The sequence below is a fragment of the Lepisma saccharinum genome, chromosome 30 (genome assembly GCF_977018435.1).
Source record: "Lepisma saccharinum chromosome 30, izLepSacc3.1, whole genome shotgun sequence".
Lineage (NCBI taxonomy): Eukaryota > Metazoa > Arthropoda > Insecta > Zygentoma > Lepismatidae > Lepisma > Lepisma saccharinum.
In genome coordinates, this window is record NC_139258.1 from 37,816,015 (window position 1) to 37,838,019 (window position 22,005).

The window sequence follows — 22,005 nt, forward strand, 5'->3', positions numbered from 1 at the left end:
TATAACAAAAAACAATATATATTTAATCGTAATAATTGAGGATTTGGTATTTTAGACCTTTAATTTAACATATATTAAGAGCCCGGTCTCTGGCACCGTGAGCGATCAACAAGGTATTTTTTCTCGTGTGACCCACGAAGGGTTAATCGGAACTGAACCTATAGTTTAAAGAATCCATACCACTATGCAGCTATCATCCACCGGGGATCGAACTTCGGACCCCTTGATTCAAATACAACAGCGGTACCGATACACAGTGACGGCGCTTCGTGGTGCGGCACCGAGGGAAAATGTCTGGAGGGGAAGGTGGCAAGACAATATTGCAAGGGGGCAGTTATATTACTGCACACGTTGTATACCAGTGCATGAACCGAAAGAAAGTCACTACGGAAAAGTCAAGTTGTATCTGGTCCTTTCGATCTCCTGCGTCTAATAAACAAGGAATAACAATAGTCGGTGGTCTTTTCATCTTTCACACGGAGGAGCCTTCCTTTCCCTTTCCCCCGACGACAAACGCTGCCGGCGAGAAGTCATAAATGGTTACCAGAAACTAAACAATCACGTTCACTGCGGAATCTCATTGTTTGTAATTTTATCAATAATAATAATAATAATAATAATAATAATAATAACAACAACGTCTTTATTGAGAGGGCGTGTTTCGAACTCGCGGGCCGTTTTTACAACAATGACCATTGTACATTGGTAGCACGGTAGCACTATAAGTTGGCAACTTGAGTTCGCTCATTACGCATTGTTCGTTTCACTGAAACACTTTATAATTTATTTTAGCCATCTCAAAATATTCGGGTTTAGATTTGAATTCCTTAGTGTGGAAAACTTTGTCAAAAAATGATTTTCCCGTCGGTTTTTGGTGTCGATGTTTTTGCCGTCGATGTTTTTCCCGTCGATGTTTTTGCCGTCGATATTTTTACCGTCGATGATTTTGCCGTCGATGTTTTTGCCGTCGATGTTTTTGCCGTCGATGTTTTTGGTGTCGATGTTTTTGCCGTCGATGTTTTGGTGTCGATGTTTTTGCCGTCGATGTTTTTGGTGTCGATGTTTTTGCCGTCGATGTTTTTGGTGTCGATGTTTTTGCCGTCGATGTTTTTACCGTCGATGATTTTGGCGTCGATGTTTTTGCCGTCGATGTTTTTACCGTCGATGTTTTTGCCGTCGATGTTTTTGGTGTCGATGTTTTTGCCGTCGATGTTTTTGCCGTCGATGTTTTTGCTGTCGATGTTTTTGCCGTCGATGTTTTTGGTGTCGATGTTTTTGGTGTCGATGTTTTTGCCGTCGATGTTTTTGGCGTCGATGTTTTTTCCGTCGGTTTTTGCCGTCGATGTATTTGCCGTCGATGTTTTTGCTGTCGATGTTTTTGGTGTCGATGTTTTTGGTGTCGATGTTTTTGGTGTCGATGTTTTTGGTGTCGATGTTTTTGCCGTCGATGTTTTTGCCGTCGATGTTTTTGGTGTCGATGTTTTTGTCGTCGATGTTTTTGTCGTCGATGTTTTTGGTGTCGAAGTTTTTGCCGTCGATGTTTTTGGTGTCGATGTTTTTGGTGTCGATGTTTTTGCCGTCGATGTTTTTGGCGTCGATGTTTTTGCCGTCGATGTTTTGTACTGTCGATGTTTTGTGCTGTCGATGTTTTGTGCGGTCGATGTTTTGTACTGTCGATGTTTTGTACTGTCGATGTTTTGTACCGTCGATGTTTTGTTGGCGATGTTTTATCGGCGATGATTTGACGCTACACCCGATTCACGTACACCTTTTGTTTTAAATATCACCACAAGGAAAAATCGAATGGAGATATGTCTGGCGAGCATGAAAGCCATGTGCAGTCACAATTACGTGACGTGACTCTCCCAGGGAACATTTCACGAAGAGTCTCCATTGAGACACGCGCTGTGTGCGCTGTGGCGCCATCTTGTTGGAACCATACCTGGCGGTTACGAATACGGCGTCGTAAGAGTTCGTGGAGCAAGAATTTATTCAGCATGGACACATACCGAGCAGACGTTACCGTAACTGCCAGCCCATTATTGTCCTCAATAAAGTAAAGCCCAAGAATGCCAAACTGACTCACTCCACATCATACGGTCACTTTCTGGCTGTGTAATGATGACTGATACAGCAAGCGTGGGTTTTCATCTGACCAGTACCGGAAGTTCTGTTTGTTAACATATCCGCTGAGATGGAAATGAGCTTCATCGGATGAGATGAAGTTCCGCAGAAATCGTGGTTGCTCGTTCATCATTTCCAGTAGCCTTACACAAAAGTCTCTCCGACCATTCAAATCTTGAGGACGTAGCTCATGCACCAATTGAATTTTATATGGATGAAAATGCAAGTTCATGTGTAACATTCACCGCACACTTTTATCTGAGATGGCCAGAGCCAGTGAATGTCGACGAGCTGAACGTCGCGGACTAGACAACACAGCCACTCTCACCCTCCCCACATTTTCAGGTGTCCGTACAGCACGTGGACGGCCGGGGCGCTTCTTGCTGTTAGCAGATGCGATGGTTCTGAAGGTCTTCACCCAAGTTAAAATTGTCTGCCGTGTTGTGCTCACTTGACCAGACCTCCATGTCTACTGAAGGCTTTGAGCTGCTTCACTAAATAACAAGTGAAAGAGCGCGCTATCTATCGGCAGACGTGAATGGCGTTAATTTCAAACTGTCTAATGAATTCTGCCGCACCTTGTATATTGTTTGAAGTAAAATATTCCAAACCATATGAGGGGTAAAATTACTCATATTGTCAACTGGCCACGCACATATAGTCAAGTCACCACATATAGGGGTGAATTGAAAATACTGACACCTTTCGAAAAAACAAACAATAACTTTACAAGTTTTAGGAGCATGATGTAATAAAAATTCATCGTGGTCGAGAAAACTACAGGCATTTCTCATAGCATTTCATCAATAGATGTAGATAGTAATTTTTAAGCTGCAGAAATTTAAACATAAGATCGTCGTCAACTCATCCCGGTCTCCCATACAGCATAGGAATACTTAGGTGTTTCAAATTCGGCTAAATAATATTATTTATTGTTCAAAGTTGGTAGACAAAATGAAATTTCTAACATTGGTAGACTTTCCCTTCTTACTGTTAAGTTTCTTGTTTGTTTCATAAACTTAAAAAAATATGCAATTCTTTAGATTATATTTCGGATTAAGAAAATTATTCCCGAAGTTTAGTTTTACTTCTATAATTAACTTGAAAGTTTTGTGTACTTGTAAAGAGAGTAATAGGTCATATATATATATATATATATATATATATATATATATATGGACAGACAGAGGGGGGAGTCGCCCTTGGCGCTGAGGCAAAGGAGGCGCCAAACTAGCTAAATCAGAAAATATTGCAACGTCACAAACTCCGTGAAAATATTGGAGCACCATTAAATTAATATTGTTTTCGTATTGCAAGTAAATAGGTTTAGTAAAAATGTTATTGCGCTCTATGTTCTCGCCGCAACCGCTTCCTTAACTCACATCAAAGTTTATCACTACGTATTATTTAATAAGTAATTCATTAATGATAAATAGGAAATACATGTTAGTGCTTCGATGAATAGGTAATGCTTTATCGTGACGGTCTATTATATTGATAGTAATGATTTGTAAATAACCTAACAGAATAGAGAAGTAAACAATGCCGAATATACATTTCGAACTTTCTTTTCGCAAGATAACTTTTCCCTTGAAGGCACAAAATGGTTTATGGTATTGCAAGCAAACACATAGACGACGCTGAAATAATTTTGCTCTGCATTTCTATGCAATCAACTATTTTTCTTTATTTGCATCGTTCAAGGGAGCACCTTATTGTATTGTATTTTTGTTGCTATTGTAATCATGAGGGTGACTGATGGTTGTGTGAAATCCATGAAGCGACAATTACAAATAACACCCATGTCTACAGGTCGGGACTTGATCCTGGGACCTTCGGTGGCCAGATCGAAAATTATGGATGAAAAATTACCAACGCCCTCTTGGCAGTCTTCCCCGTCCTGGTAGAGTGTTTCAAATTCAACATCCTCTCTTCTGACCACGTGTCAAAACAGAAACACCTAAGAAAACACTAACATCCCTGACAAATTTTCGTAGTTGCCAGAAATAATTTTTATTCCTTCGAAAACAATATAATTAAAAGTCACATAAATATTTTGCATTAGATTTTGAAAAGTAAACTTGTTCAGGAAGCACACATAATTCCTGGCATCTGACTGATCTGAAACTGGAACTGCAATGCAGTGATGGGCGGAATGGGCGACCGCCCGGAGCCTCATGTCTAAAGGGGCCTCATGTCTCATGTGTTGATTCGAAAAATGTAATAAATAGAAGTGAGAAAAATTTGGAAAAGGCTAATTTGTGGGCAATAAAATTAAAACATCCCGTTTTTATCTTGTTTTAAATTCTGGTTAAACGTGAAAATTTGAATGAATCCGTCAGTCAGGGGCGTAACATACAGGCAGGCGGGCCCTAAGCCTAAGGGGGCCAGAAAAAAGTAAAAATTTTCGTCGTATTTCTCATGTGAAACATTTACCCAAAAATTCACGATAACTTGCTTGGACATTTTTTCCCATTTAATCTCTTCTTGAATAAAAAGCATTTTGTCTTGTATTTTATTTTTTCTCTTGACTTGACTCCCGATTTTAATAAGTTAACAATAAAGCACCTCCAACTGCCACGAAGCTTGATTTGTTTCCTTCCTTCCTACAGCAGGCTTGTACCCAGGATGTTTTAAGGGGGTGGAGGGCAGATCCGAAAATATGGAACAAAGGAAGATCCGAAATGATGTTGGATTGATTGAGTTAGGTTAGTTTACGTCGATTTTCTGACACTTTTGTCTAATTGCGACAATGAAGATGAGTGATAATATGATGAAATTGATAAAGGAACAAAGAACATCCATGCCCAGCCGGGATTCGAACCCGTGACCCATGTCGTCGTAGCGCGCTGTGTTAACACTCCGTCACGGTAATCAGCGAAATGCTGTTGGAGTACTAGATGTGACCACCAATGTTATGGTAGTATGTACAGATACGCTTTGTACCTCTTCATCATCAGCTTCGCATCAACAGAATTTCATCCCTTAGAACAACACAAGATGTCTACAGAGTAAAAACATAAAGAAAATAGTGAACAATTTACCTACTACTGCCTTTGCTATTGGCTTTACAATTGTAGAGTTGCAATGTTATGGTCCAAAGTAACAGAAAAAATTAATTCACCGTAAAACCTCCCTATCCGACAATCGGCAACACAGTCGCTTACAGACAAAGGTTGTCACATGGCGTACAGCTTTGTGCTTATTGTTTACATTCAATTCTCAGGAGTATTCGAATCGCACTGTGTTTTGTAAATTAATATTGTTTTCATTTTTCAAAAAAAATCTTGTACCTGCACTACTGAACAGCCACGATAATTGTTTGGTTAGAAAATAAATTTAAATTGAATGATACGTATTAGCAATGATTACTAAAATGTTGAACATCTCTAATTGTGAGCTAACAAAAAAAATCGCAACACGACTGCAGTTTGAAAAAAGTTGGGACAGGGATTAAAAAGAATGGACTATCCCGACTAAATCTGAATGTCTTGTAGACTTGCATCACAAAAATTACTCAATTTTCCGGACTGCAGACTTCTGGAGCCTGCCTCTCTTCCCAACAACTCACCCATATAAGCAAAGAAGAAATCGAAATTCTTGCACAATCTGAAAAATCGTCAATGTTATTTTCGTTGGTTTCTATATCTTCACATTATAATATTTCAAAATTCGAGGGGCCATGGCCCCCATAACCCCTCCGCTGGTTTCGGGCCTGTTCTAGAGCTTCAGATTTCAGCTCCCGGAAAACAGAGAAAGACGCTTTTAGGGTGAGTGAAATTATTAAATATAATTTCCGTCAGTAATTTATTGTAATTGTTTAAATACTTATGATAAATTGCTGACGTATTCCTGAAGATTTTGTACCGATTGAGAAATCTTTAAACGGATGGAGTTCTAATCTCTCCCAGGGCCTCGCGTTATGTTGCTACGCCACTGCTGCAATGTATGTAATGAACCTATGTTTTATGTTACAATTCTTCTTCTGTCCTTTTTCTTTAGATCACTGAACATTTATCTTCATTCCTTCCATTTAGAAAAGTCGCACAAGCATTTGCTTTCAAGACGAATATGCCTTGTTCCTTTACAAGTTAATCAAAGTTGATTATTGTTTAAAAGGTTCCTTAGCACTTAAAATATTTGCCTTGTTTTCTATTCTTAATAATGATTTTATATTTTCAATATTCTGAATATACATACCTTAATAATGAATGTAATGACCTGCTTATAACTGTAGCGTGAGTAGAAGTCCATAACCTGGTAACCAATTTCAAATATTTGCAAGCATTTTGACAGATGCAAATAAATATACATTTCACGTGAAACTGAAGATCATTCCCTCATAGAAACCCGACATCTTATTTCACATTTCTACTTTCATTTTAGATATTTTAACATTCTTTTTTACTTCTTGAGTTAATCGTGATAATGAGGATGAAGGATGAACTGATGAAATATATAATTTGTCAAACCCATCCCAGGTTCCCTGGATTTGACAAACGATGCTAGCCACTGCACTACAAAGAGGCCGGCAGCCTCTATTTTATTTTTAAATTAAGAGAGATTCTCCGTCATAATTCCTTGTCATGCCTTTAAACAATAGTTGAGTTTGATTAACTTGTAAAGGAACAAGGCATATTCGTCTTGAAAGCAAATGCTTGTGCGACTTTTCTAAATGAAAGGAATGAAGATAAATGTTCAGTGATCTAAATAAAAAGGGCAGAAGAAGAATTTTAACATAAAACATACGTAGGTTCATTACATACATTGCAGTGGCAGTAAAATATGTGTTTATATTCGAGTGGTAAATGACGACGAGAAGGATAAATCGTGAAATGATGTAGTGATAATGACAAAGACATGTGGACGGACAGTACACAGAACCCCTCCTCCTCCCCCTCCAGAACGGTGTGGTACAAGTCTTCCTTATCTGCAAAAATGGTGTACTCAAGTGTGCACTGTGTAGAAGAAAGATTGATGTTTGGGTGCCATCCTGAAAAGTTATTCTAATTCCCTTAGAATTATAACTAATTTATATTTCTGGAAATAGTAGCTTCTCAAAAAGAGAAAAACAATATAGGAGGAATAAGAAAGAAATTAAACACTAGTAACAGTGGAAATATTCCAATGTCTGAGATTCACACTTGAAACACTGATTGACCTTTGTGGCATTCAATCCAAGTAGACTTCGTGTTAATTAGTTTTGAGCGATTTTATTAATAACTATGGAATAATATATTATTTTCTGCAGGAACAGAAAATGACTTACCAAAAAATCTGCAACGTTCGTGGCTCAGGTAAAAATTGCGTGACTGGGTGAGTGAAGAGTAGTGACTGAGCATCTTGTCATTGTTCTCGTGTGTTTTTGTGAGGTAACCCAGCCCTTGCCTCTGCCCTTTGAGGAGGAAAGCGAATGAGTAATTGTCCGACTGACGCTACCTGGTAAATTTGCATGTTAAGCGTTCGTCAGCAACACACACAATGAAGACGGGAGGTAGTTTTATTTCTCAATCAAGTAAAGGTTTTATTTTCCCTGCGACTTACAAAGAACTATTCTGTATGGGAAAAAACGCCAGCTAAAAGGGGGAAATTACCGAAGGAAAACTGTGATATTAGAGTTTCAACAGTCACTTATCACAATTAGCGACCCTAAGAAAACAAGAAACTGCCAATTTTGGGGTAAATATGTTTTCCTCAAACATAGAATTGAGTGTAGAAGAGAAGAACAGAACGCTGAACTTGATTCTCACAATATCGTTTCCTACGACGAATTGTTTGGGTATATGCATTAACAAAGAATGGAGGGTGCAAATGGGGTTAATGTTATGTTTGTGATTAGCATTGACTATTTCAGTTGGAATGTTAGCGACCAGAAGAGTCATAGAGGAGCATTGAGAAGTCTTGCATGCACTGACTCGATCTCAGGAAGAACAAAGCAAGAAAAACAACGGCTCTTCGGCTTCTTTTAATTATATATTATTATACGTATTTACCGATTGTTACTGTAAACAGGAACGGTGGAATGACCGGCCAACGGCCGAGGGAGCTAAGCTCTAGATGGAGCCAAAGAGGCTTAAAAATTTATCATGTCGACTTTTACACAAAACAAGTAAAACTTAATTTGTCGTATGAGAACCAGAGGAACGTAACCCCAAAAATGCTGTTTTCAGTTTTGTTTAAATAAACTCCTCTGAAAAGCTTTTGGAGTCAGATCAAGATATATTCGCTTCTAATCTTTACCCATAAGGTGGAGTCACGTATAGCCAATTTACTGACTCTTCTTAAGAGTTAACTGTCCTCCGTGGCGGAGTGGTTAGCACAGGTCCCGGATTCGAATCCCGGCATGGGAATGGATGTTCTTTGTGAGTCTTCCTTCATCAGTTTCATCATATCATCACTCATCCTCATCGTCACGATTAGCAGAAATGTAAAATGAATTAAACCAAATCAATCAATTTTTAAGAGTCAGGCATATTCCTAAAAATGCATTACTTCCCTCTCTCCAGTACACTCTTTAAATTGAAGTTACGTTCTTGTCTACTGGTTCTCACACGACGATATATTAATAGCAATACAGTTGTAATTTCATATAAAGAGTCAGAGAAATCATAATTTTAATTCTTTGAAGAACGAACACTTTCATTTTCCTTAAATTCTTGCCTAAGGAAATTCATACTTGCGTTATGATATACAGGATGTCCGGCCTAGAGGTATACAAAAATAAATGCTTATAATGCGAGAACTACTCCTTGTATTGTCTCGTAGTGAAGCTCAATCGATAGACCATCGATTTCAGATTTCAGTAGTCCACTTGCACGATCAATAATGCTGTTGGGTCACGCATGCGCAGAAACAGTTTGCGAACTGCTTTTAACACGACGGCCACCGAGATCTCCAGATTTGAAACTATTAGACATTTTACCATGATGCTTCATTAAAGTTCACCATTTGGGTTTGGATATCTGTCGATCTACAAATAGTGCAAACATTGATGTGTAGTACCAGCGTACATAAAAACTTTATAACTTACTTTGAACAAAAATGAGAGAAGAATGTTCATGAACATTACAGATGCTCAAATATATGTGTGTATTTTTGTTTACTTTTAGTCTGAACACCCTGTATATAATCCTATCAATAAGAAATGGAAATATTGATAGTTGAGGAAGGAATAATATAGGCAATTTTGTCAGATAAGAACAATGAAGGTAAGAGTGACAAACTAAAACAATTTAGTTAAGAAAAATGAAATAAAAACCATATATCAAAACACGAACAAGCCAAAGTGTATTTTCCTAACTCCGCTATCCTAAAAATTCTTATTTTTGACCCCAACCTTTAAATATAATGGGGATTTGTCTCAGTCGTCCTAATAAACTACGCGCTATATTTTATAAGTTCTTATTCCAAATTGTAGACCAACTAATACTTTAAAATCGCTACGTGTTTAGTATTTTACTCTCCAAATATACTCCAGACAAAGTTTTGTAAGAAAATGTGGTATAGCATGACATAAGGCTCATTATAATTTTTTTTAGGTAAACTTTATATTTCGAGCCTCTTGGACAGAAGAAATGCTAACGATTTCAATTTTATTTGCAAATTAATTGATGGAAAACTTCATATTCCCTACTTATTATCTAAAAGTACTCTAGACTCGTCACTACGCACTCAGAAATAAATGCTCTGCAATTTCTTATACAGTATCACAATACGATCATAAAATGCTAGAGGTTAATGGCCTTTTATTATTCAGATAACATGTGTAATTTTACAACTTACGTGTGGTTTAGTAAAGCATAGTAGCCTACATGATAAAATCATAAACCTTAATATGCTTAAAGGTTTAAGGTTTAAGATCTTATAATATATAGCGCGTAGTTTATTAGGACCACGGAGACAAGACGAAGATGGAGGGACAACGTTGAGAAGGACGTAAAGGAAATCGGTAGGGATGGAAAAGAGTACAATAGATCTTGCTCAGGATAGGAACAGATGGAAGGCCTGTGTTGCTGCACCCATGAACCATCGGGTTTAAGAAGGCTAGAGAGTTAGTTAGTTACGTGTGGTTTAGTGCAAGTGATTGTATTGTAAATTTTTATTTTTTAAAATTTGTAATTCTTTTATTTCCAAGAAAATTGTTCTTCTTATTATGTTTTATCATGTACTATGCTTGTTTAAATTTTTATTGTGTATATTGTGTATATGTCACTTATATATTGTAATTTTTCGTCCGTTACCTACAAATATATTGATCTCTTTGACTCAAACGCAATACTTTCTCACTTCTTGAAGGCACTGAGCAGCTATTAAATGTTCAAAATCTCTAAATTCACTGCGTCACAAAATGCTCGATGCATATATATATGATCAAGGGCTCAGATTCCACTACTACGATCCAACTCTTATTACGTTTAGAAAATCAGTAAATATGTTTAATGGTGCAGAATTCCTTTTTCACATTGTGGACCAAGACCTTGGATCCAATATATCGTTTTAGATATAGTCAGATCTAACCCCACATGATTTACATATTAGTAATGTCCACAAAACTTGGAGCAGATACTCTTTCTCTTCTATTATACACCGTTTTACAAAACTCTGTTATTGGTATCTCGAAAATACATACAGAAAATAAAAACATTTAATGCCAGAATCGCTTTGATGTTAATAATATATATATTATAGTGCATGCCCCAGTAGCAAAAGAGGTATCTTTAGAACAAACATCGCTTCTTTATTCACTTCTACAATTGAATGATGCTCCAGGCTTCCATCTCTCCATAAAAACTTTCAAAACGGCATGCATGAAGCAGCTGAATAGTTAATACTGGTTTTGCTGTTTTGATTGATTTGGTGTTTTAAGTCCACTTTACGCACAGAAAGGTTAATAAGAACTGGACCTACAGTTTAATTCCGAATGCGAACCACTATGTGCCTCCACCGGAAATCGAACCCGGGACCCCTTGATTACAAGGCGACGACGTTACCACTTTCTTTTTTTATAAAGGAATACCCCTACGCGGTGGTATACCCCGTCATTCACATTTTCTCAAATTTTACACTTATTAATTTTTACAATATTCTCAGTTTTCTCATTTGGACAAACACAAATAGCGCGCTCTGCTAACCACTCCGCCACGAAGGTCGATACCACTGCGCCATCGGGGAGGCTCTGCTTTTGCTGTTGTTATTATACGTAGGCTGTAAATTTGAAAGTGGCAAGACTGTCAGGAAGAGGTGAAAACACCGTGCATGTACAATAAGGCATTGATCATTGTCAGTTGGGGGTTCATGCAGGGGTGCCCACAGGGGGGATTATGGCGCAAGTTACGAAATAGAGATTTTTTAGGGGGGGATTTTTTCTTCAAATAATATAAAATTCAACATTTATATATTTTTCCAAAATATATGTAAAGATTTTTTTACCTTAAATGCACCATATTTAATCCATTAGATGAAGAAAAGAAAGTGTTTAAGGGTATTATCGAAGGTGGGGGGCGAGGGAGCTATCCAACTTTTATATATTAGGCCTTAATTGACATGTGGGTTCTGGGGGGGAGTTCTGAATTAAATTTTGGGGGGACAGTATCCAACTCTAGGTCTTAGATTATGGAGAGGATTGAGGGGGATTGAGCATTAAATTGAAGGGGGTATCCAATTCTTGTGTATTGCTATTGTCTTAGACTGTTGCGGAAATTCTGGTGTGGAGACAGAATTAATTTTTTGGAGGACGCAATATCCACTCTTCAATATTAACAGTAAGTCTAAAATTAATCGAGTATTAAATTTAAAGGGGGAGATAGAAAGCCATTGATAAAGTGTTAAATCTTAGATTGTCAAAGGATTTCTTGAAGAGGAGAGAGAGTTCGAACATTACATTTTGGAGACTGTATTTAGCGATATGGTATCCACACGTTTTCCACCCCGAACGTGCCAAAGGAGAAGCGGGAAAAGACTAAGAAAGTATTGACATCATATTAAATTAATATTCTTGAAAGCCCGCAAGGAAATGGATGTAATTTTTTTTTGCTCGCTTCGCTCGGAATCTTGTGTTGCTACAATACGTGTTTGGCGCTTTAATGAGGTGAATTAGAAGTTTTTATACTATAGCTGCATTACAAGACAAGCGATATTCTCGATTATGATGAACGATTTTAGAGGTGGTCTTGAGTGTTTAGAGGGAGGGGCAGATCAAGTATAGTGTTCAGTAAAGCTAAGGAAAAAGTTACTTTCGGTAGACACACTGTCGTAATTAAATACTTTGTGGGGATTACGATATGGTTTGAGGGCGCGAATGATATGATTCGGGGGGATGCATGAAATGATTTGGGGGGATGCGCCATTGGCCTTGGGGGGGATTGGCACCCCTGGGTCCATGTCGATGTGTGGAGTACCAAATATTGTCTGTACGTACAAGAACAGTTTACTTTCCCTTGTCGACAAGGCTTAGCATTAAGAGGCAATAATATTAGGGGGAAGTGGTAACAAGTGGGGGAAGTTGCCTCCTCCCTACTCTCCACTAATCGCGGCCACTTTTGGTATCCTGATATAAAATGAATTTATTTAGAATTCACGATTTTAAATAAATATATGGAGCAGTTAAAAATGGGATTCTTGAAGTTGTTACATAAAATCATAGAACAGAAGCCATGCCTTGCTTTGTGCTCTATTATGTAGATTCCGAGATTAGAGTTTATCTTCTGTATCCATGTGGAAAGGAAATCACAGGGCTCTTGAAGCACATGTAGAACGAACGTACGAACACTTTCGCCTGTAAATGATCCTTTTAATCGGAAAGTGACACGGAATTCGTGATGCAAAACTTATCGCCTAATATAAGAATGAAACTGTCTGGGTTGTAGAGTTTGTGAAGCACTTCCGTATGCAGTGAACCTACAATCCTTAGGCAAGGGTCCAAACATGACAACTAGAAATCTGATATATCATGCAGTTCGTTGACGTTCAGGTGTCTATTGCAAAATAAACAAATGCCGTACGGGGTAAGCTAAGAAAGTATGACAACAACCAATTGACGCCTCAATCTCTTGTATGGCATAAATACACCCGCACACGTGGAAAAATATTCGCATCATGAGTGCTTTCTAAGCAATTTTTAAAAAATCTTGACATAATTTTAAAATGTAGGGCACTTTTAACGAAATAGAAAATGTTCAACAGTTACTAGACTTAAATAATGTTTGAAATTCAGCTAGAAATGTAGCAATTACAAGTTTTCTGCACTATGGGCAAATAAGGAAGACAACAAATAGAGGAAAAATGAATAGATTGGCATCTGTAAACATCAACATGTATCCACTATAGGCATAGGCGTATATATAGCTCACGTAAGGAGGGGAGGGTTCAACTTTCGGTTCATTAGTGAAAATCCTGGACAATACTGCCCGATAGCTGGTTAGGGAGCGGGGGTAGAACAGAAAGGCACCCAAGCACGGGCTCTTTGTAGTAAGCAGGTTAAAATACGATGGAAAAGAATCGTAACTGAAATTCAGCACTCCTGAGGAGCATTTTAAAATTACGTCTACGCATTTAAATATATATAAAGTTCAGGAAAGTATAGTCTTAATTATTTCTTCTTTCCAAGCCGATTCCAAGATATTTGTGTATCCCGAAGAAACTATTCGGAACACCGGGACAAAATGATACCATTCCGGGATTGTCCCTGAAAATCCGGGACAACGTCCCTAGGTATAATCTGGCTATCAAAATCCACTCTGCCACCACATGAAAGGTCACACATTTATTAAATTTAGTCTGTGTACGAGCTTCTAACTTTTCTACAAAAAATGAGCAGAAAATGCTTTTGAAAAAGCTAATCCCAGCTTCTCTTTAAAAAAGAATTACAATGTTAGAATTAGTATTTCCTCCTTGCTACAAAATTGAAAATAACATCATCGGTGTTATTTTAATATTCGTGTGTATGTACACTTAACAATGAAAGGTCTATTAGTCGAGGATCTCCCGTTGAATTGCGAGGATATTATTTCAACCTCCTTAATGTTAAACACATCTTCTCAGGTGTTGAAGACGAAACTGGCAGTGTAGCCAAGATCACCAACAATTTGCTCATATTTTAGTATAAAGAGCTTGTCACAATTTTCAACTGCCTACAATTCAGACCCTGGACATTTCTTTTCAATTACTGTTTGCAAATTTTTCATTCAGATTTGAAAATGTAAAAAATATCAACCAAGCCATCCAACATTTTAATACACTGTTCCAATTAATGAGGAATAGGAATTTCATGTTGGAATAAGTTGTTGCAATTTTTCAATGTGTTGACTGTGTTCAGAGAAACTTGGGTTCATTTCTACTACAAAATGGTCCAAAAATGGACAACAGTAAAGTTCCTACTATTAGTGTATACGATTTCATAAGTCACCCTACTGAGTATTGTGTCAAACTACTTGAGAACGTTACAGAACTTCCCTGCACTGCACTTTTTACAATCATATTACTTTGAGAAGATTGATTGATTGATTTGCATTATTTTACTTCACTTTTGGCTAATTTCAGAAGATTGGGATGATAAAATTTATGAATGGACACCCGCAAACGCCCATGCCTATTCCGGGTTTCGAACCCGGGACCTGCTAATCACGGGGGCTGCTCCTTTGAGAAGACTCGAAAGGGGAAAATTATAACTGATTTGACAGTCTCAATATCGCAGAAATTCCACACAAATGAGCAATAGCCAGGGTTTAAATATGTGCTGAACAATGTACGAAAATTGCTTTTGGACACTTCTCTGAAATTATCTATCTATCTCACCCCCTTAATTCTACAACCCATCAGCACCATCATATTATTTACCAACCATTTTTCTAAATCCACACCAACTCAACCCAGAGAGAGTAGAAGTACTAATAGCTGAAGCTAACCCAGATGCAGTTACAATCTCCAATAGGCACAAGTTCCCCATTCCGATCTGGAGTTTGGAAAATGGTTTATCGACTTTCGGGATTATCAAACAGTTGGGAAATTTCAAATTATCAAGAAATTGTAACCTGAGGAATAGTTAAATCTTGAATAGTAACAAACCATATGAGGAACTTATAATTAAATTATAATGTTCGTGCTATAAGTTCACAAGCAGCTTCTTCGGGCAGAAATTACATGTGGCATTATAGAATTTGTGAAATTTCAGGAGTTTTTTGAGTATTTTCCAGAGAATTTCCGAAACTATCAGGAAATTGCAGACATTTGCTTTGCAGTCCCATTTGGTGCGTGGAATTAATTTGTTTCCATTCCGTATACCGTTCTATATGCTTGTAATTTATGAGAACAAAATAATTCTGAAGAAATCTTTACGAACAAGTCTCTGCGCATAGCGGATAGAACAGGTAATCCGGTAATTTTACTGAACCAAGGGGGCGGGGGGTTGGACCCGTTGAACTCTCCCCTTAAATACGCCCATGATTATAGGCGAAATTATCCTGTACTTGAATTAAAAACGTCATCTCCTGCATTACATATGGGCCGGCCCCTGTGGCGGAGTGGTTAGCACATCGCGCTACGACGCCAGGGGTCCCGGGTTCGAATCCTGGCCTGGGTATGGATATTTGTGAGTGTCCATTCATCAATTTCATCATATCATCACTCATCCCCATCTTCGTAAATTAGCCAAAAGTGGCACAAAAGGCGAAGTAAAATAAAGCAAATCATAAATCATAAAGCATTACATATGGAAAACATGAATTGTTTTAATGACAGTAATTAATATGCCCATATTTACACCCATACATAGTAACCAATGAATAAATGTAGTAGTGGTAATATATACCTATCAAATAAGAATTGAACAAAAGGATTTACTTTTTCAATATTTAGATATTTTAAAGTGTTTTGATCGACTTAATAGAAGTAAATTCAGACAGGTTCATTACAATAAACAGAAATAAAGCGTAACCTTTAAGGTATATTTATTAAAACCTGAGAATCATTGTTTATTTTGAAAATACAAAGCCCTGTGTGTGTATACATATAATTTGTAGTTCCATTATTTCCACAAAAAAATAATCGTATGCCAGCAGCGCACTTTCTCATCTTAAATTAATTTCTATTACTGAAAATTATTGATGAATTTAAAAAGTAAATGGTCGATACGGCAACGCAAGGAACCGCACTAGCTCACTTACATTCCAAAAACCTCTTCAGAAGTGGATGGTTGCAGATCGTGGTCTATATTTTACTCACTGTTCAAGGTAAATAGCTCGTCGTTGGAGACAAATGTCCACAACCGACCCTTCATAATGGGTTTCCTCTAAGATAGTACACATATTCTTAAGGGGACTTCCTGGGTGTAAATCAAATTAGAGGGGGGGATTCCCTGGAGCCTCTAGTTCAATTCGAACACTTGACACTCCATTTTAATGCCTGTATATACTATTTATTCAAACCCATAGAGGGGTTACCCAGGGATCAAGGCAGAAATTGGTATTTCAAAGTTGTGCAATTTTGTGCTTCGTATAAATAAAAAATAGTATCTACTCATTTTTTTAAAATTTTTAGAACACTAGAACTAGGCTGAGAACCTGATGGGTATGTGCTCCCACTTTGATGTGATTTAAAAATCACAAAAAACCGAGTATGTGCTTGTGCAAACACATACACGAGTACAAACGTGTGTACATGTATGTAGGTCGCTCAGTCACAAAATGCTCTTATTTGGGGAAAATGAAGTTTCCAGATAATCTTGATTAAGTCTTGATGTTAGACTGTATCTAATACAGTTGTTCTTAAGGTTATCGTATAACCCGAAAGGAATTGGATAGATGTAATGATCGCTTTTAAACTTCTTAAATACTGTAAACAAGTCACATCAATTTTTTTAATTTAATGAGGCAATAGATGAATCACAATTAAATTATGGTACAACAGAAAATGTGTAAAATCATTTATAATTTAATTTCTAAAGTTGAAAAATTGAATTCAAGAATTGGATTGAATTGAGTTGGTGTTTTAAGTCCACTTTATGTGCACAGTAAGGCTAATCGGGACTGGACCTACAGTTTAAAGTGGGATCCGAACCACTATGTGCCTCCGCCGGGTATTGAACCCAGGACCCCTTGATTTCAAGACGACGACGGGGAGGTACTATAGTGAATCATGAATATTTCACAATATCACAATCAACAAAATGAAATTAAGAAAAGGAAAAAGTTTCCACTATCGGATTCGATTTTACAACCTTCAGATTACAAAGCAAGAAACCATACCAATGGACTAATTTGCCACATCAAGACCTAACAGATATGAATCACATATCTGCATTGTATTGTTTTTAGGGTTGAACTAGGAAGGAAAATACACTAATTTAACAACTTATACTTCCCTTTGAGTTACGAAACTTTCCTTAGCACATATTCTTTAACGTGTGGTACTAATTATGTAAAATAGTTGCATAATACATTAAATATGTAATCCTGAAGCGTGATTGCGCATTACACATTAGACAACTTACAATTCCGTCTAAATTCAATAAATCCAAATCTTTTGAAGTGATAAACTTCAAATATGCAAATTGTGAACCATACATGCATTGAAATATCAAAATATTATAATAAGCATTTCTCTGCTCGATATCAATTTTGCAATTTCTATTTTGTTTTACATATGTGGATTATGCAACACTTCCATGTGAATTTCCGGGGTTAGGTTCACTTAGGTTCACACGATCCCACTTGAAGTCATCAGATCGAGTAAACACGCAGACTACTCAACCTTGGGCGAATAAAAAATAAGTTGTACACGTGCTTCATCAATTACGAGAAGGCGTTTGACAAAGTTCACAGGGGTATTTTGCGGGGGAAACTGCAAGAAAAAGGAATGTCGGCGCTCATGATAAGAGCGCTACAAGCCATATATGAAAACGTACAATTCTGTGTGAGATGCGATGGCCACAGAGTATCATCATTACAACCCTCCCAAACAAGGATGTATGGGTGGCGAACGAAATACCAAGGGAGCAGGGCACAACCCCATCTATAGGGGAGCTAGATATACACTCTTGTATGCGGACGATATAGTAATCATGTCGGAGACAATAGAGGGGCTGCAAAGGGGACTAAATAGCATATACGAAGGGTGCCTAAAATACAAAATGACAGTTAACATTAAAAAAACGAAAATCATAGCTTTCAAAAATGGGTATACTTTCAGCAAACAAGAAAAATGGAATTACGGGTGGGTAAGTAATTGAACCTGTCAAGCGTTTCACATACTTGGTAGTAACATTTTCTATGACTGGAAGTTGGACGCAACATATACAGACAAGAAAAGCAAAGCAAAGCTCGTAATAGATCAAGTAATACGTACCATAAGAAAAGTACCTCAAATGCCGTTCTCGGTGATTCAGAGTTTGTACAAGTCAATAGTAACAGGAACCATGAACTATGGGGTTGAATTGGGGGGGAGCATAGTCACAAGCATCCAAACAGAATTTATAAAAAAGTGATGTGTGTAAGTAGAAGCACTGCCAATTGTGGGGTACTTAAAGAACTAGGTCTAAACAGAGAGACAGTACAAGCTCGAATGAGAACTTTAAAGTATTGACTTCAGCTGGCAAGGGAGGGTAACACGACACTGAAGGGTCATTGTCTGATAATCAGGGACGTCGTTAAGGGGGGGGCCGCGGGGGCACCGGCCCCCCGAAACATTCATGTGGCCCCGGCAAACTATTCTACATTTGCTGAAAATTTTACTTTGATGACAAATATTGCAAAATAGTATTTTGGTAAATTTTGCTTTCAGTTTGAAACACTATTCTTGAATTTGATTTTCAGGAACCCCCAAGCAATATATTTCTTTCGAAACACGGTTTGATCTTGGGTCCCCTTTTCCAAGTGCCATGCTTTGTGATTGGCCCACTCAAGGTTACCCCCTCCCTCGAAGTATAACCCTCTCTCCTGTCTTTTTTACCTGCTACTGTGACATAAATAGGTACTGAAAATGTTTTAATATTAATGAAATGAAAGCTCAATTGGTCACGGTAAATAGAGATAAACCTGGGATATGCAATAAATTGGATGGAATTTTGATTGAATGATTGATTGATTCGCTTTATTTTACTTCGCTCTTTGTGCCAGTTTTGGCTAATTTGCGAAGATAGGGATGAGTGATGATAGCATGAAATTGATGAATGGACACACACAAACATCCATGCCCAGGCCTGGATTCAAACCCGGGACCCCTGACGTCGCAGCGCGATATGTTAACCACTCCGCCACGGGGCCGGCAAATTGCATTAAATTAAATACAATCTTTCAAAGGTTGGAAGCACGTTGCTCCATAGATTGGCAAAAAAAAAATTAAGTGCCCCTTTTTTACGAATATAAAAAGATTAATAGAGACCCATACATTAACTGTATCTCCATTTTTAGTTATTCGACGTTCCTTTCCTGCCACTTTGGCTAATGGCGACGAAGTGGTTGAGTGATGATTAGTTGTAATTGATGAAGAGAGACACAAAGGATACTTGGACCTGTGGCATCGTAGCACGTGCTAACCACTCCGCCACGGAAATATACATTATTCTCGTAATCACCACCATAATGGCACCATTAGTATAAGACCCATATGTGCCACAGAAGAATGTGCAACTTTTAAACCAATTTATGGTATTCTCAGGTGGAATACTAGTTTTATTTATTTACACAACAAGACTTATACCACATGAAATATTTAAATGAAGAGTAAAAATATTAATTTCAATACTACTCGTATTAGCAACACTGCATGTATTTGTACAGCCATTGTTAATTCCATCCAAATAGAATTATTTACAGTAATTATTTTATTTGTTACATTTTTATGTTTCGTTTCAAACTCCGTGGAGGAATGGTTTAGCGCAGAGCACCACAACGCCAGGAATCCCGGGTTCGAATCCGGGCAAGGGCATTAATGTTCTTGGTGAGTGTCCCTACATCAATTTCGTATCATCAATCGTCCTCATCTTCGCGATTAGCCGAAGGTGGCAGAAAAGCGAAGTAAAATAAACCAAATCATTCAACCACTATTATTACTCGATTCGCTCGCACCACATGCAATATATTGTACTAACTATTTTTACGTGAACAATTTTACTTCTACAATGTGATAGGTGGGATTATAACATGACACTCAATTAAGAAGCTGCTTATATTTAAGTGGGAGGGGGGGAGCGGAGTTGGGCGATCACATTTTACTCTTAAGCTAATTGCTACTTTTAGTTTTAGGCATGTTGGGAAGAAGTGTCGAATTTATGCAAATGCAAAGAAGGAGTAAGGGGGTTCCAAGACTTTCATTCTGCATATTTTAATTTTTTCTTGAAAGTTTATTCACACGAAATTACACAAATATTCGAAACTAATGACAAGCCAATCTTCACTACCAATATCACTGGACATTTTATCTAAAAGAAAATAGTGTAACACGGCCACTATTGCCGCTCAACTGAAAGAATTGGCAGACAGAGCGGTTTGTGCTGGGGGAGGGAGATGCCTCAAAGTGTGACCATCTGTTCATTGGATCCCAAAAATGTTTATGTGTGTATCAACCGGTAGCAACACCGCTTTTCCCCCCTTGAACTGGAGATGGAAAGTCTGGGCTTCCTCAAGTCCATTCTGGCCGGGCGGACTTTACTTGCTTGTTGACAAACATAGTCTATGTATTGGTAGGAAATGCCATTAATGATTTTATGACCCGGCCCTTTCAGAAAAGTCTGAGACCTTTTGAAAACACACTTTCCCTTCCTGCACACCAGGGGCCTTAGCCAGGTTAACCCCTCCCCCTCCCACAAACATCTTTCTGCTTGCGACATCTTCTCTTCATTTGGCTCCGTACTGGCCCCATTCCGCAGTGCCGAAACAGCACAAACAGGGAGATTTAGCTGCAGGTGGCTAGGACTTTCTGGGTTAATTATTTTATGGTGCTAGAAGGACATCCCCATGCTTTTCAAATTGCAAGAGACAAAATTCTACTGACTGTTCCTTTTCTGGCGCAGGGACTAATGACAAAGATGCTGCCAGTCCCCAGGCGGTTCCTCCACACAACCCTTGTGTCGATGACCTGCAGGAAAGGCCTTTCTCTGAAAATGTAGAGAATAGGACGGTCCACCCGCAAGTGCAAACGCTGCCGCAGCTGCTTAGGTGGCAAAGTTGAATAGGCAAACAAATAAAATTAATCCGAAGTTATATAGCGAATAATAGTTACTTACATAATATAATCATGAGATATGAAGACCCAAATTACTTTTCAAGCATTTTCTGTTATTTCCCTATTCTAGTGAGGGTGAAAATTTTCTATCCGTGAGTGATGAACACGGTTCCTGCAAATTTAAGATGGCATTTTCTAATTTTCATTACCATTTGGGCCGACATCTCCATTGTGGAGTGGTTAGCAGGTTGCGCTACAACACCAGGTGTCCCGGGTTCGAATCTTGGCCTTTGTGATGGTCCTTTCATCGATGTAATATTATCATATGCCGACCTCCGTGGAGGAGTTGTTAGCACATCGCGCTGCAACGCCTGGAGTCCAGGGTTCGAATCCCGACCTGGACATGGATATTTGTCAGTGTCCTTTCATCAATTTCATTATAGCATCATCATACCCATCATCGCGATTAGATAAAAATTGCAGAAAAATGAAGTAAAATAAGTCAAATCAATCAATCAAACAATATTATCATAACTCCTCCTCATCTTCACGATTAGCCAAAAAGTGCCAGAATAGTGAAGTAAAATAAATGAAATCAATCAATCATTTCTATTTGGTTATTTTACGCCTCATTTCTACCTCTTGGGTTAAAAGCGATGATGAGATTGAATGAAGACCCGATGAAATTGCGATGGGACAGACATGATGCAACAATACCTGTCCAAG

General features: G+C 38.0%; 1 protein-coding gene across 3 annotated transcripts in view; it reads right to left on the bottom strand.

Annotated features, from left to right (window-relative positions):
• The window catches only part of LOC145981811 (platelet-activating factor acetylhydrolase-like), a 183,965-nt gene that overhangs the window by 123,985 nt on the left and 37,975 nt on the right, over nucleotides 1-22,005 (bottom strand). The window contains exon 1 of one of the 3 annotated variants that reach the window (XM_083115239.1): nucleotides 7,394-7,415. The exons of the other annotated variants lie outside the window; for them this stretch is intronic. The gene's annotated coding sequence lies outside the window, so the exon portion shown is untranslated. Of the gene's footprint in view, nucleotides 1-7,393; nucleotides 7,416-22,005 lie in introns of those variants that run through there. 3 annotated transcript variants of the gene reach the window in all.